Here is a 13,005-nt window from a genome sequence, read left to right on the forward strand (position 1 = left end):
TATGACTTCTCTGAAGCCCTATAAAAATTCTTTAAAATTGCCTATTCACTCAAATTTACTGAGTGTAGCAAAAATGTCAAAGGCATAAAGTCAGAGAAGATTGAATAAAATAATGCAGAAAGACAGATTAGTCATGCACAGACCCACACAGCCTTTCAGAGCACACAATACCACTTTTTATTACCGCTCTATCTTTACAAAGACTACGTTCAATACATAGAAGATGATACATGGTCAGCCATGTCATCTGCCTTTGATTCCAGGACTCATTTATCTGGGCCCTTTTCACAATGACATTGATGAGAGATCTTAGTGTTTTCAGAGCATTGTTTTATTTATCATATATAATGGCTGGGGAAAAAAAACAGGAATTATGTCACCGATAGCACATAAAAGAGTCGCATAGAAGATTCTGTGACAAAGTTTGGTAAAACATAGACCAAGGAAGCCCGTGTAAATGTTCTTTCCTCTGCTTTCTCCCCTGCTGCGCCTTCTCCCTCATTCTCATCCCCCAAAGATCTGCTGATAACTGTTGGAAAATATCACGAAAATGTTTCGTTAGGCCAAATGTAGGATACCCCAATCCTTGTAAATCTTTGGCAATTTCATTTTTGTTTAAATTTAGAACATTTTAATTACTTGAGAGTTGCTGACCATTATTTATGCATTTGCAAAGGGAAAGGAGACTATTTGTCAGTCACAGTTTTGTATCTTGCAAATTTAATAAAGAGCAGCCCTTAAGATAGAATTTCTTAGGCTGCCACAATTGACAAAAGCCAGCTAATGTTGAAATGTCAACAGCAAACCTCATCAGCAGGCTGCACTGCTGTGCAATCAAGAGAGCGCCAAAGCTCCATATAAACAAATGTATGTAATGCGCGTGTGTGGGGGTGAAGAGCCCGCGGTCTCAGTGCTGAGGGGACCTAGGGCACAGGCTGGCAGTGCAAGCGCGTCAAGGATTCCTCAGGAAAAAGGTTCCCTTCCACAGTTAGAGAGGACCGAGGTGGTGACTGACAGCTGCCTTAAGAAAAGGTTATCTGACATATGTTCTTTGGGGGGAAGCTCATTTCCATGCCCATGGGAGATGTTGTCAGAGAGAATGCTGGCGAACAATTCAGGGGAGCTTCACGTTTTGGAAGCACGGACCAGCCCCTTCACTGGACATAAACGCTTTTCTACAGAACCCTGATCCTGGTGGTCATCAACAGTGTAGGCGGGTCCCACATTCCAACTCCACGCCTTCCTGGCTGATTCATCCTTGGGCATGTCCTTCTACTTCTTCGAGCCATGTCCTCACTGCAGAAATCCAGACAGCGCCATGTCTAAGAATAAATTATAAAAATATATTATGTGGCTATTAAAATGGTTTTTTTTTTAATGCATTACTTTTTATATAATTATTTGTTGTTAATAGGCAAGCCCTGCTTTGGCCTGCTTGTGAGGCTTGGAATTCTTTTTTTTTTTTTTTAAAGAGAGCGGTTGCTTGAGGATAAACAGCTAGTTTTTTTTAAAAAAATTAATTTATTTATTTATTTATTTATGACTGTGTTGGGTCTTCGTTTCTGTGCGAGGGCTTTCTCTAGTTGTGGCAAGCGGGGGCCACTCTTCATCGCGGTGCGCGGGCCTCTCACTATTGCGGCCTCTCTTGTTGCAGAGCACAGGCTCCAGACGCACAGGCTCAGTAGTTGTGGCTCACGGGCCCAGCTGTTCTGCGGCATGTGGGATCTTCCCAGACCAGGGCTCGAACCCGTGTCCCCTGCATTGGCAGGCAGATTCTCAACCACTGCGCCACCAGGGAAGCCCTAAAATGGTTTTTAAAGACATAGACTAACATTGGTTAATGCTCATGATGTATTCAATATTATATGAAAACAGGATATGAATATTCTATTTTGTGAAAAAGACAATGCAAATATAGGTAATTGTACTAGGGCTCTCCAGAGAAACAGAACCCATAGGATGTATGTATACACACATGCGTGCACGTGCGTGTGTGCGTGTGTGTGTGTGTGTAAACTGAGAGAGAGCAAGAGTGAAAGAGAGAGAGATTTATTTGAAGGAACTGGCTCATGCAATTGTGGGAGCTGGGCAAAGTCTGCAGGGCAGGCCAGCAGGCTGGAGACCCAGGGAAGAGTTGCTGTTGCAGCTTGAGTCTGAAGGGGTGTCTGGAGGCAGAATTTCTTCTTCCTCCGGGAATCAGACTTCTCTTTTAAGGCCTTCAACCGATTGGACGAGGCCCACCTACATTATGGTGCCTAACCCACTTTACAAGAAATCTACTGATTTAAAGGTAATCACATCTAAAAAATACCTTCAAAACAACATCTAGACTGGTGCTTGACCAACAACTGAGCACCACAGTCTAGCAAGTTGACACATGAATTTAACCATCACAGTAATGATGAAGAAGACTAGAAGGAAGAACGTCAATGTTAGAGGGATTCTGGGACATTTATTTATATTTTCCTCTCTCTTCCCCAGGTTTCAACAGTAAACATAGTTTTAAAATTTTAATATATAAAATATAAACAATTAAAATAATAAAAGTGTTGTCCTTGCCCATATGAGGAAATAATTCTTTCAATGCCTGCAAAAGAGGCTTGTTGGTTCCAACTGCTCCCCTCCATGTCCCAGCAATGGTACCATTTATTATCTCTTAAATTTACCATTTAAAATTACAGAATAACCTGACGACAACTATACTTTCATTTAAAAAGTCACCTATAATCTCACCATGCTATCAGAGTCGCAGTTTTTCTGCTGTATTTCATTTTAGTTTTTTCCATGGTGTACGTATGCACCACATTTCACCTTTTCAAAATTTCTTTAGTATTCCATTGCATGATGATGATTCATCTAATCCCCTATTGTTGGACATTAATGTCCTTTCTAGTTTTCTGCCATTAGAAACAATTTGGTCCTAAGCAGCCTTGTACACAGCTCTTTGCACATGTATCTGATTATTTTCCTTAGGATGAATTCCTAGAAGAGGAATTTCTGGGTCAAAGCATATGTATTTTTACAAAATTGGACCTGAGTCCCTAAAATGGATTTATCATAATCCTTGGTTCATATACCCTCATCCCTGGACTATGCATGGCCCATATGTGGTGTAATTATTTAAGTGATATTTTTAGTAACATGAGCCCACTATCCAAAACACAAACTAAGAATTTGACAATAATCTATGATTCCCTCCATATCCCCACCTCCTTTTACAATTCTCTCAATTCTCTGTTTATTCCTTTGCTTTCTTTTCTATGTATTTTTACTATGTCTACATTGTATTCCTAAAATCACATATTTTTATTTAGTTCTTTCCACCTTTCAAAGGGTACCATCCTGTATATAATGTTTTGTGACTTACTTTTTGCAATCAATATTATACTGCTGAGATTCTTCCATATTGTTGCATCTCAACGTTGTTCACTCATGTGTTGTGTTCCCCTAGAGTGTTCCACTGGGTGAAAATACTGGCTAGTTATCCCACTCTCCTGTGATGAGTGTTTGGGTTGTTTCTGGGGTCGTGGTACTGTGAGCAGTGCTGCTGCAAACATTCTCATATAGGTCTCCTTTTATACACATGCACGGTTTTCTCTTGGGTGTATATACCTAAGAGTAGAGTTACTGTGAATATTCAACTTTAGGAGATAATTTCAAGATGTTTTCTAAAGTGGTTGCCTCTCCAACAATCCTCTCCAACACTTGGTATTATTGGACTGGTACTCTTTGTTAATCAAATAGGTATAAAGTGGTCTCTCATTATGCTCTTGATTGCATTTCCCTGATCACCAATGATGTTGGTCTCTCTGTGTCTGCTCGGGCTGCCATAACAAATATCACAGACAGATTTGCTTAAACAACAGACGTTTATTTCTCACAGTTCTGGAGGTCCAAGATCAAGGTGCTGGCAGATCAAGTTCCTGGTGAAGGCCCTCTTCCTAGTTTATAGATGGCTGCCCTCTTGCCATCTCCTCACATGATAGAGAGAGAGAGATCATCTCTCTCATGTTTCTTCTTGTAAGGGCACTAATCCCATTCAGAAAGGGGGTCCACCCTCATGATCTGATTACCTCCCAAAGTCCTCCAAATATCATCACACTGGGGATTAGAGTCTCAGCATATTAATTTTGGAAGAACACACACATTCTGTGTATAGCATTTTCTCTTATGGCCATATTTATTACTCTTCTGTGAAATGCCTATTTATGTCCCTTGCCTATTTTCCCACTGGGTTGCTTCTGCTCTTCTTATTGATATGGAGTTCAGTACATTTGTAATATTAATTTTTTGTCATTTCTGTGTGATACAAACATCTTTTGTCTTTTTACTTTTAGAGGTATCTTTTTTTATTGAAGTATAGTTGATTCTCAATAGTATATAAGTTACAGGTGTTCAATACAATGATTCACAATTTTTAAAGGTTATACTCCATTTATAGTTTCTATAGAATAGTGGCTATATTTCCTGTGTTGCACAATCAGAGTATCTTTTGATAAATATAAAATTCTTAATTTTAATATAGTCAAATGTATTAATCTTATTCTTTATAGTCATTGACGTTTGTTTAAGGAAATCTATTCCTACCCCAAGGTCTAAATGATATTTAGACATATTTTCTACTAGGAACTTTAAAGTTTTGTTTTTAACATTTAAGTCTTTAATCCATCTGGACTTGGTTTTCCAACATGGTGTGAGGGGAAGGTACAATTTCTTCTTTTTCCAGATGGCTTATCATTTTTTTCAGCTTCACCTGTTCAACAGGTCCTTTTCCCTGTGCTGTTCTGGCATAACTTTTGTCATATACCTCAGTGTGAGGTTCTGTTTCTGGGCTCTCTGTTTCTCTGGTGGATTTATTTTTCCTTTCACCAATATCACACTGCCTTAATTACCGTGGCTTCATACTAAGTGCTGACATAAGGTGAATCAAGTCCTTCCTCTCCACTTTTCATCTTCAGAAGTATCCTGGCTATTCTTGGCTCCTTATTCTTCCATGTCATTTAACAAGTTTCTTTAAAATCCCTGTTGCAACTTTGAATGAAATAATATCAGATCAATAAATCCATTGGGGGAAAATTGACATCTGTATACACTGTTAAAATTTCCTATTCATGAGTATGGTATATCTCTCTATTTAGTTAAGACGTCTTTAACAGCTCTTAATCAAGTTTTCCTGTAGAAGTTATAAACCTTTTGTTAGGTTTCTTCCTAGGTACTTGATAGTCTCTATCCATGGATCTTTTTGCCATGTAGCTTTCCAAGCTGGTTCTGTTTATTTCCTGTTTCCCTTAGCAGAGTATGAGAATGAGGCAGCTTAGAATTGAGCTGAGAGGATGTTTTAGGAATGGAAGGTCTGGTCCACTTGCTGCTGCTTGAGCGAGCTAGTGAGGAAGCTTTGCTCTGGGTCTGTTTGGGAGGACAGCATATGCTCTTTGCTGGGGGGAGAGTCATGGGTGCCCTGGGTGATCCAGGGAGGAACTGGTTAAGGGAGAAGCACCCAGCCAAGAGATGCCCTGTGGGAAGGGGGAGGAAAGGGCTCCCAAGATCCAGGCTTGAGTCTCGGCTCTGTAGCTACTGGCAGCCTTCCTTTTAAGTTAGATTAACTCTTTGTTCTATATCAGCAAAGGTGCCCAAAGGTGAAGTTCGCTGGAGGAAAGAGCTGCATAGAGTTTACAACTATATGAGGGATTTTCTTTGTATCTGCTTACCAGCTGAGAATGGTGAGCCACTCATGTTGTCAGAGTGTTTGTGACAAACACGCAGCTATAGGGACAAAGCTGGGCTAAAGATCATCGCGGAACAGATGTTCCCATCCCCTGGAGGCAGGGTTATGGCTTCGTGGGCCTCAAAGTGGCAAGATTTATCCAGGGAGCATAAGTTAAGGGGATGTTGAACAATGCCACTCTGGGGCTTTGAGAAACTGTGGAGCATGTGCTGTGTGATCCCTTCTATGGCAGTATGCTAACAGAGGAGAGGGTCACTGCAGTGCTAATGGAAGCCTCTGGGGGACTGCACTAAAGGGGCCTGGAAAATACCCCAGCTTCATTCTAGGACAGCTCACATGGGGCCCTGCCCCAACCCAGATCCCTGCAACATCCACCTTTAACACATCTTTAGTCTTGTTGTAGGCTGGCTGTAATATTCCAACCACTGGGACTCTTGCCCTGATGACAACATGAGGTTTTTAAGTTCCCCTTGGACCCCATGAGGCCTTCCCCTCTGTGCTCGAGGTGGGCACTGCCTGTCTCACAATGTTTAAAGCAAGGTGGGACAGTCTTTCCTGAGTTCCTTGGGGATTTCCTGGATGCCCTTCTCTGAAGCAGAGGTCTGTAGACAATACCTAAGCCTATGTGCAAGAAGCTTCCCCACCAGGAGCCAAAAAAGGCTCCATCTTCACCTGATTTGTGTCCACTCGAAAGGAGCCTGCAGGAGGCCGATAAGTCATAATCCAGAGAGGTGATGACAGTCGTCTCCATGCCCATTGATTAATGAAAACAGGGCTAGTTGGACACAGAGTAGATGGTTATAAATGGTGCTGTCAGAGAAAAATAATTATTGTATTAATAAGGAAACTTCAAAAGCAGGCTCTACAAAAGAGAACTGGCAACTTAGCATCTCGTGGGTTGGTGAGGTGGACTTGATGGAATGGGGGCCACCTTAGCCACGCCCTTGCCTCTCCAGACACCAGCCTCCTCCTCACTGTGCACGTGCCTGTGCATGTGCCCGGGTGCACCGTGGACATGCATGTGGACGGGGTGGCTTGACCCCGCTCTCAGGCGATGCCGTGGATCGGCCGGGGTTGTTTGCGGGCATCCGGGACCACTTCCAGCAGGAACAGGGAAAAACGAGCATATCTTATTGTACCTGAAACACTCTATGATATGTACTAAATATTATGACTACTCGGGGCCTTGCAATAATTGATTCACCCACACAGCCATTTAGACTGCGAGCTGTTCGTTTTACAAATTCTACAATCTTTTAGAAATTCTTTCAGTGCGGAAGATTGCCGCCTGGCCTCAGATTCATTATGGTGATTGAATCCTCTTCAATAGAGAACGGTTTAAAGAGAGCACATGCCCGTGTGTCTCACTCAGAGTGAAGGCACATAGGTTAAAAGCTTGTCTGGGTGGCATAATTCACTGCCGCTATGCCAAACAATCACGTCTTATTGTGACCTTCATAAGATACAAAAAGGCAACAGGATGGAGCTCGGCTTTTTTTAAACCCACTCACAGATTTAGCTTCTGAACATCTGAAGCTTGGAGAATTCCTAATTAAATAACCAATTAATAATGTAGAATAGAAAAGCTATTTTTTTTTCTGAAATGCAAAATCATAATTAATCAGAGTACAAAAAGCTGCCTGTCTTTATATCCGAAAAATATAGACTACGTATTTAAATATTCCACCACACCTGAACCCTGGCCATCCGTCATTGTTATGACTTAAAACATCTCAGACTAAATTAGGTTTTGTTTGTATAGAGCAGTGAAAGTCAGATGGCTTGAATGACAAAATTAGAACATGCTCAAATCACTGAGACAAAACCGCATAAAGAGAAAGATGTGCAGGGAAAGGGCTGCCAGTATGGAGTAGAAATCTTCCACTAATTCTTTTAAAAAACGCGTTCTTTCCCATTTGCCCAACCAATCGGTGTAAATATAAATTTCTGGCCCCCAATCAGACATTCCAGGAAAAAAAATATATCCCTGCCCCCTTGTTAATTGCCCAAAATAGCAAGCACGGCTCTAGAGAGGTCGCCCCCTCCCTCCCCTCCCCACCAATTTCTCTGCCTCTGGTGCCATTTACCCTCCGCGGCACCACCGCCCACCGCTCCCTGCCCAGCCCGCGCCGCTCCGCCCACCAATTATTGTCGGGAAGACAAGCAGGAGCCACTAATGATCTAAGGTTCTCCCTCCACCCCTCTGCACTTTGCACCTCTCGGCACATTTATATTTTAAAAGAAAAGCTCGCTTTTATGGTTTGTGCCACCTCCACAATTTATACTTTGCCCATGAAATACCAGAACCCGAGAGTAAATTTTCCAAGGAAGAAACGTATAAACACGCTTCCATAGATCGACTAGATGAGCGGCCACAGGAAAGGAGACAGAGGCTCAGTAGGTGCTGCCGCCCAGGTGCCCGGAGCCCCTCCATTCATGTGTGCAGATATGCCAAGTGTGTTCTGCCCTGTGTCCTGAACACGGTAGGCATTTCTCTGCCTTCAAGTTTTTGCTCCTGCTGCTTCCTTTTCAGGGAAGTGAACATTTGAAACCCACCTGATGTTCAAGAGGTGGCCCAACTGTCACCTCCTTGAGGACACCCTCCTGGCTCACCTTGTCAGAATCATCCTCTCCCGCTTCTGGGGCCCGCACCCCACTTTATCTCTGGGGTTGGTGGGTGTGGACTCTGCCCAGGCCTTCACCTCCCTGACCCCAGCTGAAGTGGTGGGGGTGAGCAATGGTGGGCAGTGGCACCTGCCTACCCATGCCGGTTTTAGAGCTCCCCTTGCCTGGGCCCCAGGTGCCACCAGCCTCTGTCTCTGGTGTTCTGTCTGACCCACTGCCACAAATCTCCTTTAACATCTAATTTGCTGTTATCACAGCAATAAATAATTTTTGGTGACAGTTTTAGGTGAGACTTTGTGCAGTGTTTTTTTTTATTGACAAAACCGCTGTGAACCAACATACATGAACACAATAAAAATGTGAGAAATATCTGCAATACGGCTGAGGTTTTGTCAATAGGGCAGCGCATCGATCTTGGCTCCTCTTTTGGGCTGTTTGTGGAGCTCAGTGCCTAGGTTTCAGAACCGCCTGCTCAGCGGCCACCCACGCTGCCCCCTGTGCACCCCTCCCGGAGTGGGGAACCACAGCCTGGGGGCAAAGGAGGAGGAGCGAGAGGCTGGAGGAGGGCTCGCCCACTCACTCATTCCTTCCATCCTTCACTCATTCAGGCCACCGGGGGATGAACCAGGCGCTGTGTGCTGGCACACAGGTAGGTCAGAGCCTCCCATCCGGGGGAGGGGCAGACCTGGGACAAAGGTCCTCCCAGCGGTGGGGAGACTGGCTGGAGGTACTCGACCACTGGCCCATCACAACCCCCGGCTGGGTGCCTCTAGATGCTACACAGGTGAGGAGTGTAAGGGACCCCCACAAGCGTCCTGAGAGTGGACAGCAAGGGAAGGCTTCCTGCGGGAGCAAGGTCTGAGCTGAGAGAAGGGCAGGGGAGCGACCAGGACAGGGGCCCAGAGCCTGAGAGGAGCAGCCTGGGAGGGGAGCCCAGTGCATTCGAGGACCCGAGAGGAAGGGTGGGTGGCAGGGAGTCGGCTGGGGTGAGAGGAGGCAGGGCGCGAGCGGTGAGTCCTCCAGAGAAGAGGCTATGGGCGGCAGGGTCCTCTGGCCACAGGGGAGGATTGGAGTTCGCTCAGCCATCGTGACATGGTGCTCGGTCCCTCTGCCATCCCCGCTCAGCTACCCCTGCGGTGACCATGGGTGTGTCGCCCCCAGAATCCCTTCAGGCCCTCAGTCCCTCCACCATCCCCGCCTGGACCCAGCCCTCAGCTCCCACGCCCCCTTGGCTCCCTTGGTGGGTGACCCAGCAGGACTGGCTCCACGCTCCTGAAGGAAGGCACGTGTGTCTCCTGAGTCAGAGGCCTCGTCCTGCGCCTTGGCGGGGCCCATGGCCAGCCCCCAGGCCTGCCCACACTCACCCACCCAGCAGGCCGGGGGGACTGGGGGCCCTTCCCACACCCACCTTTCCCGCCATCTTGCCATCCCCGCGCTGGGGTTGCCTGCTTGCCGGCTGCCCCATCCAAATCCCCCCCTCTGCGGAGGCCCCCAGCAAGCCTTCTGGGGCTGTGCTGCCCCACAGGCTCCCACCAGACTCCGGGTCCCTGTCCCCAGGAGCGTGTCCTTTGGCTCGGGAGACTGGGCTCCTCTCTCAGCCCCGCTAGCTCAGTAACATTCGGGATCCCTGGCTGTGGGCTCCTAGCTTTGGTTCAGCCCTTCCGGGGGCAGGGATTTGGACTGAGCAGTCACAGATTTGAGTGCCTTTAGGGCCAGGCAGGGGGAGAGGGCCTGTGGGCAGCGGGTATGAGGCCCTGCCTGCCTGGGGCCATCGGATCTGCCCCCCTCTCTCTCCCCCTCAGCCTCTTTTAGTGACTGGGCTTGCCAAGCTGGGGGTGTCTGCCCATTCGTGTCCCCAGTGTAGCGAGGGAAATGGAGGCCCCCCGGGCCTGGAGGCCTGAGCCAGGGGCCAGCCGGAGGACAGGGAAGAGCCTGATGTCCCCCAACCCTGGGGTCCCCTCCAAGTGCCCGCAGACTGCAGAGCTCAGCCTTCTCACCCTGGTGGGACCACTGCTCACCCTTCCCAGGAGCCCTTCGAGCCCCTGTGTAAATCACCTGCTCCCCGTCCCCGGCCTCTCCCACACAGGGTCCTGTTCTTTCTTTCCGCGGTGGTCGCTGTCCAGCTTAGTGGCTTACCTGTTTGAGGACTGCGTCCCTCCAAGCCGACTCTGAGCTCCTGGGAGCAGGGACCAGGGGCTTCCCCGTGGGAAAGTGAGGGGCAATCTGCTGTCTCATCCGGAGGGAGGGCGACATTCGCTCGATAAATTGAGAGACTGTCCTGTGCCCTTACAGGGAGTGGTGGTGTTGGAGATTGCAGGTGGGCTCAGGTCCCTTCAACCTGCCCCAGGAGTCTGCGGCTCTAGCTCAGCGCTGTCTCCTCAGCACCAAAGGCCACACTGGCCCGGGACAAGCTCCCCAAGCACCCCAGCTGTGCTCACCGAAGGGCAGGCACTTCTTCCAGTGCAGGTCAGTCAACTACCCCACATGCTGGGGGTGGCCGGCCCTTCCCTGGCCCCCGGCACCTTTATCAGGGTCCCCTGGCCCTCTGGAGCTGACCAGGAAAGCAGGGTTTCCCCTTAAGGGTGATTTCTGCAGTCACTGTAAGTTGTCCTGTCCAGCTGCCGCCTGGGTGGCGCCTGCCCACGTGACACCTGCCCAGGGAAGCTGGCTGTGCCCTCCTGACGTCAGCCGAGGGGACGCTGCTTCCTCTGTCACGCACTGCTCACAAAGTGTAGGCAAAAGGCAGGTGTCCAACTGCTGCGGGTGAGGAAGGGAAAACATTTGGTTTCTAAATCAGGACTCAGCACCAGGGCCAGACACTGGAAGGGAGCCTGTCGGCTGACGGGCGGCTGCTCCCACAAATGGGTGATGGCCTAGGCCCCCCAGGGATTTGGGGGGCTCCCCTCAGCCCTGACCCTGGGTGCTGAAAGCCCTGAGAGCAAGCCATCTGAAAATTAGGATTCTGTGTCAGCCTGTCAATCCCCAGAAGCACACAGCCTTCATTAAAATCTGCCTGACATTTCTGTCATGCTCAGAAATCCCGAAGATATGCCAAGTGCCTGCTATTTGCCATCACATCAGCCTGGGAAGCTGTGGGCCGCCAAGCCCATTCTGCTGAAACGCCCCCCAGGCGGCGGCCGGCCGGCTGCGCAGGGCACTGGCAGGGGCACGGGCGGGCTGCTCCAGGGGGCTGCCCGGGAGCACGGCCGGGGGCAGTGGGCCTTGGGTTCATGCTCTCCGGGGACACGCTGGCCCCTCTAGGCTCAAGTCCGTGAGGGGTTCTGAGTGCAGGGAAGTGCCTGCAAAGCCGGTGAGGGGCCATGGCTGTGCCCCGGCAAGCTTGCAGCAGCCTTCTTCCGTGCCAGGGCTGTGGGAGCCTCGCCTGCGCTGAGGCCTGTAGATGGGTGACAGGGCAGCCGGCGCGGAGAGAGGAGGCAGGCGGGTGCTGTCGATACTGGGCATTGACCTGGGTGTCTCCGAGGGAGGTCCTGTCATTTGGCCAGCGTGCCAGGGGTAAATGTGCCCGAAAGGTCACAGAGACCACAGAATTTGTGATATGGAAATGCATCCATCCCGAGAAGGCTGGGGTGAGCCTCGGGAAGAGAGGGAAGGCCCACACTGTAGAGTTAGATGCTGTGGCCACATCTCAGTTCTGAAGCTATGTCATCTATGTCATGGGGTGGTGGGGGACAAACCACACTCCTGCATGGAAGTGTATGGCTGCCTTGGATAAACATGGGTAGCAGGAGGCTTGTGGAGGGACGCGGACCATGCAGGGGTAAGGAGGCCAGACCAGACTTCCTGTGGGACTGCCTATTGCACTCTTGAAGAAGGCTGTGGCCATCTAGGAGGGCCCAGATCCCAGAGGATGGGAGTCAGACTGGCTATGGGATCTGTCATGGTTCCAGGAGCTTGGTTGCAAGTGACACAAACTCAACTTTTAGACTTCACCAAAAGGGGGACTGTATTTGTTCGTGTAACATGTTGCCTTCAGGTATGGCTGAATCAAGGCTCCTAAACAATGAAATTAAAGTTCTGCTTCTCCCAAACATTCTTAGCTCTGCTTTCCCCCAAGATGGCTTTATTTATTTATTTATTTGGGCCTCGACGCATGCATGCGGGATCTTAGTTCCCCAACCAGGGATCGAACACGTGCCCCCTGCAGTGGAAACGTGGAGTCTTAACCACTGGACTGCCAGGGAAGTCCCTGAGATGGCTTTATTCTTTTTTGTTGGCTGCATTGGGTCTTCGTTGCTGCTCATGGGCCTTCTCTAGTTGCGGCGAGCAGAGGCTACTATCTCGTTGTGGTGCGTGGGCTTCTCATCTGTGGTGGCTTCTCTTGTTGTGGAGCACGGGATCTAGGCACGCGGGCTTCAGTAGTTGTGGCTCGCGGGCTCAGTAGTTGTGACTCACGGGCTCTAGAGCGCAGGCTCAGTAGTTGTGGTGCACGGGCTTAGTTGCTCCATGGCGTGTGGGATCTTCCCAGACCAGGGCTCAAACCCATGTCTCCTGCACTGTCAGGCAGATTCTTAACCACTGCACCACTAGGGAAGTCCCGAGATGGCTTTATTCTTTTTTTTTTTTAATATCTTTATTGGAGTATAATTGCTTTACAGTGGTGTGTTAGTTTCTGCTTTATAACAAAGTGAATCAGT

At 48.5% G+C, this 13,005-nt stretch overlaps 1 long non-coding RNA gene across 1 annotated transcript; it reads right to left on the minus strand.

Moving 5' to 3' along the window:
- Window positions 1-1,386: 1,386 nt before the first annotated feature.
- On the minus strand, window positions 1,387-11,595 carry LOC309616666. Its single transcript, XR_014237565.1, has 2 exons — window positions 10,487-11,595; window positions 1,387-6,535 (listed from the first exon to the last, which is right to left on the minus strand). It is a non-coding gene; the product is annotated as an uncharacterized lncRNA (long non-coding RNA).
- Window positions 11,596-13,005: the final 1,410 nt, after the last annotated feature.

The sequence above is a fragment of the Balaenoptera borealis genome (genome assembly GCF_965194805.1).
Source record: "Balaenoptera borealis genome assembly, chromosome: 19".
In the NCBI taxonomy this organism is placed as follows: Eukaryota; Metazoa; Chordata; class Mammalia; order Artiodactyla; family Balaenopteridae; genus Balaenoptera; species Balaenoptera borealis.